We start from the raw sequence: 5,509 nt of genomic DNA, 5'->3' as shown, positions 1-5,509 counted from the left end.
GAGAGTTGATTAGTGTTTTGGCTACCCTTTAGGGTTGCACTCCTTCCTAGTTCAATAGATTTTCTATGGGGTTTAAAAATATCATTTATTTTAATATATGCGATGATTCATTTGAGATAGGTTCCATACCTCTCCAAGATAAGACAAAGCTTCTAGGAAATTTCAAGGCTTCAGAAATTTATACTTAGCCAAATTTCAGGGCTTCAGGATTTTAGACTTGGCCAAATTTCAAGAGTCATCATTTAACTTTTAGCATGGTGTTTTGGAGATGAGTGGTGGTAACTTTGAGCCCTCATCTTTTGCATGACCATTGTTGGTCTCTACTTAAGATTCATGATTATGATATGTTTAGTGGATAGGGACTTGTATGTCTTACCATAATAGGAGCTTTTACTTTGGATTTGAAAGAGAATGTCCCCTTAGTACATTCTCATGATTCGTGTGATCTTTGGTTTGTGAGTTGTGATTTTGAGCTTGGAGATCTTTGGAAATAGTTGTAAGAATTCCACTGGTGTAGGTGAACATGTGTGTCTCACCATATTCACTAGTCTCATCACCTTGTCCTGGCGTTTCATTATTGAATTTGGTTACTTTTTCTGTTGTTAAGTAACTTATCTTTAAAAAATAAAAATTCAGTGCATGTTTTATCCTCGTGTTCCAAGGATCTCTAGGCAGGGCGTTATAGTTGAGACTAGGAAGACCTAGTTAACATTCACCTTGGTTGTACTTAACACATGATATGTATGTGAGGCTATGATGATGAATACTCACCAACTACTAGTAGCTCAAGTATTGACAGAAGTTTTTCAGTGCACATTTACTTAGAAACACTATTTATAGGGACCTTATGATGATTCTTGAGAGTGTTGAGACTAGGAAGACCTAGTTTACATTCACCTTAGTTGTACTTAACATGTGATATACATGTGAGCCTATGTTAGATGATGATGATGATGATGATGAAAACTCATCATCTACTAGCAGCTCAAGTACTGATAGAAGGTCTTCAATGCACATGCACTTAGAAACAATATTTTAATGGATCTTATGATTATTCCTCAGAGTGTTGAGACTAAGAAGACCTAGTTAGTATTCACCTTGGTTGCATTTAACACATGATGTGTGTATGAGCCAATGTTAGATGATGATGATGAATACCCACCATCTACCATCATCATCTACTAGTAGCTCATGTAGTAAGAGAAGGTATTTAGTGCATATGTACTTAGAAATAATATTTTAAGGTATCTTATGATGATTTCTAAGAGTGTTGAGACTGGGAAGACCTAGTCAACATTCACATTGAATACATTTAACACATGATATGCATGTGAGCCCATGTCAGATGATGATGATGAATACTCACCATCTAATAGTAGCTCCATTTCTTCATTCATTGCATTAATCCATTATTCTTCATTAATTGCATCTTCAAAATATATAGATCTTGATAAAATAGAGAAAATTTTAATTACAATTTATCCTATCCTCTTTATGATAAATATCTTGTAAAATTCTAGTCTTATTGCTTCTATGCCTTGATCTCAATTGTGAAATTGTAGGATTTGAGTCATTACTTACTTGTGGACTTGAAAATTATCCTTTCTCATCTCCCATTTGTGTGTTATCTCCTTGTGGGATTTGTGATAGACTTCCTCTTTACTCATTTGATTGATCTTCTTGGTTTTATTCATCTTTTGCTGTGTGTTCATCACATGATATTGTTAGAGAACCTACAATATTCTTGACCATACTTCCATCCTAAGATTTTTCTTCTATGCATAGAACATCTCGACTTACAATTACTTTCATAATTATAGGATTAAATAACTTGTAAGCCTTAGATTATTCATCATAACAATTAATATGCATTTTTTATGTTTATCATCTAATTTACTTCTTACTTCTTGAGGAAAATGTGTAAATGAAAAAAAACCAAATACTCTTAAATGAGAGACATTATGATGCTTACCACTCCATGCTTTTTGTGAAATCGCGATATAAAAAACACAAGTTACTTCTTCAGCCCAATATTCATTAGGTAGATTCTTAACTTTCAACATGCTCCTTTCCATCTCCATTATTGTTTGATTCTTCCTTTCTACAACACCATTTTTCTGAGGTGTGTAACTTGTACTGAATTGCTTCTTTATTCCATGATACCTGCAATAATCCAAAAAATCATTTGACATATATTATCCTCCTCTATCTGATCTTAATACCTTGATGAATAGACCACTTTATTTTTCAACTCTTGAATTATCCAAATGTCTCATATTTATAATTGAGAAAATAAATCCATATTTTCCTACTATAATCATCAATTAATGTTAGAAAATAAATGCCCCCCCCTCCCTCCGAAATAATGGTATTTTCATTGGAACACACAAGTGTGTATGCACGATTTCTAAAGGTGTCCAATTTTAATATGCTATTTCTTTTGGAAAAGATTCTCTATGTTGCTTTGTAAAAATTCAACCTTCACATGAACTAAATGGTGCTTTAATGGGGGTAAAACTCTTACCATGTTTTTCCTTTACAACAAACATAATTCCTTGAAATTTAGATGACCATACCTCAAATGTCATTTATATGATGGATCTTGACATATTGCATTGAAACTTGCTCCAGTCTCCTCCATCACTCCACTTTTCATGTGAAGTGGGAACATTCTATTGTTTGTCATTTCAATCCTTCCAATCACCATCTTACTAGGAGAAATATCAAATATAGTGCATGTACATTACTTTCAAAAACAACATCTAAACCTTTTTGTGTAAGTTATCCCACATTTATAAGATTATACTTCAAACTGGGTACAAAATACACATCAAGAATAGATTTCTTACCAAGGTTTGTTATTGCATTAATTGACCTCTTCCTTTTCCTTTGACTTCTACTATGTTATCATTTCCCAATTTCACTTTTGATTTGGTTGAAGTATCTAAGCTTTCAAATATATCTCTATTTCTTGTCATATGATTACTACAGCTACTATATAAAACCAAACATCACTAGAATTGTCTTGAGCTACATGTCATGTAATGAAAAATGTCCCAGCACTACTCTCTGAAAAATATGCATTTTGCTTCCCTATATCTGCTTGTTTCTTTCTACATTCCTTTGTAAAATGTCCAAACTTGCAATAATAACACTGAACATTTGATTTTTTATAACCTTGTGATGCCTAATTATTATTGTGTCCCCTTGAATTTGGACTTTGATATCTCCATCCTCCAAGATCTGGACGCTTTCTTTCTTCTCTTTGATAGTTGTTTTTGCCTCTTCCTCTTCCTCTAAATCCAAAATTTACTCTTCCTTTGCCTCTAACAAAATTCATTTGTGTCTTAAAAGAATTCTCCAAAGTTGTTTCAATATTATTATTCACCCTAGATTCATGTGCAATTAATGATCCAAATAAATCATCTAAAGACAATATTGATAGATCTTTAGTTTCCCCAATCGTAACCACAACAATATCAAACCTACTTGACAAAATACTTAGTATATTTTCTATAAAAAAAATTATTAGATAAGTCTTCACCATTTAACCTAATTTGATTTAAAAAATTCATAATGTTAGCTAAGAGTGTGTTAGTCTCAATTGATAATGTAATTACTAATGCTATGAATTCGTGTCAAAGAGTCATATTAGTTGTTATATTGTCATTGATGTCAAGTCTTAGTTGGATAAACATTATGATAATTTAGTAGAGTGCCACATCATTTGACTGATGAAGAGGATTTGAAGAAAGTATGTTGAAGATAGAGTTGATAAGTATGGTATTCAATGGGCACTTGAATGAGTTGGATAGTGATAATGTAATGTTGGTTTGATTATTTTAAAATCATATAATATTGTAATATATTGAGCTATATACAAGCTAAACTGAGTGAAAAGGTTAAAGAAGGAAGACAATACTCATCAAGTGACAACAATGTTCATCAAGTAGTTGGCAAAGTAAAGTTATAAATTTTGTATTACCTAAGAAAGTCTAGTTATACCTGAGTGTTATACTTCTCAAGTGACATGTTATGTCTACTAAGTAACATTTGGAAGAACAAGTTGAAAACAAATAGAATCTAAGGTCAACTTATGATGGGAATCACAAATGTTCAAGATGGTCAAAAGCTAAAGTCAAAGTTTGTTGCAAGATCTATGGTAGGGAAAATGTAAGGAAGATGTGATAATGGAAATTGAAGAAGGATAAGAATGAGCACAAAGTTCTATTTTCTATGTGGCTAAATACAATATATTTGAGATCGATGACTATGTTTAAGTTACATAATTTGGAAGGATATTGAAGCTCAATGTCTACTATTTAAGAAGATGTTAAAGATAATTTTTCATTTCTTGTTGAATTTTGATAAAGTTTCTATGAATGTAAATTATTGAAAGAGTTTGAGAAGAAGAATAGAGAAAGATGAAATGAGAAAAGTAGAGAAAAGATAGAAGTAGAGTTGGCGAAAGTGTAAGTGTGGATCAACCAGTGAGAGATCACAAAGAGAATGGACAAGAACATAGATTTGAGCAAGAAAGGTGGTGCTATATTAAATAGACCATTTATACTATTTTTTTTAGCTATTGTAGGATAAAATATTGTAAATTGAGTGCATAAAAGATAGATCTAACCACACAAAAGATAGCTAAATCTAATTCTATAATTAAAACAAGGACAAAACAAGGTTACTAAAGAAGAGAAAATATAACTCCAAAAAGTAAGAGGAAGCAAGTCAAGTTCACCATGTTGATCTTAGATTGGTTTTGAAAATTGAGTGGCAACACACTTAAGATATTTAATAAGTTCATGCTGAGCTAGTAACATATGTTGAGTATAATATGTATAGATGTTGAGTTGCAATGAGTGCCGAGTCACCCATGTGTTGAGCAATTCAAGTGTCGAGTGAACAGTTGATGTTGACCAAGTTCAAGTACCAAGCAAGATAAAATTATAGTAAGTGTCGAGCATCAGTATTATCAAGTGTCAAGTAACACAAAATGGACCTAATAGTTTTTGATGTCACAAACAACTATGTAAACCATTTTCAAGCTGACTTATGGATAGATCTCAAAGCTTTGAAGATTAGATCGAATCTATTTGGATTCCATATGCGATCGACATGCAACCAATTAGAAAAATGGAAAGAATTGAGTGGGGAAAATGAATGAATCTTAGTCATAGATTCATACCTAACCCTAAGCCATCAAAGTCCTTTAAAAGGAAGACGAAGCCCTATAATTCATAATGCATGAGGAAGTGATGTGAGTGAAGAATTGAAGGGAGAAAAGGGGTGAATTGATCAGAGAGTATTCAAAGTGACTTAGAAGAGTGAAAGAATTCTAGAATTAGTTTGCAAAATAGAGGAGAAGTTATAAAGCATTGATATAATAGATCAAGAGCATCAAGATGGACAAAATTGCAATCTAAAGTCAGCAAGGAAAAGTTGTAAGTGTAATCAAATCAAACATTCTACTATTACTTTCTAACAACTATATTAGCAGGGGAAA

The sequence above is a fragment of the Cupressus sempervirens genome, chromosome 9 (genome assembly GCF_028749045.1).
Source record: "Cupressus sempervirens isolate cs-2001-9-10 chromosome 9, ASM2874904v1, whole genome shotgun sequence".
NCBI classification, from domain to species: Eukaryota; Viridiplantae; Streptophyta; class Pinopsida; order Cupressales; family Cupressaceae; genus Cupressus; species Cupressus sempervirens.
Note: the sequence above shows the minus strand (reverse complement) of the source record.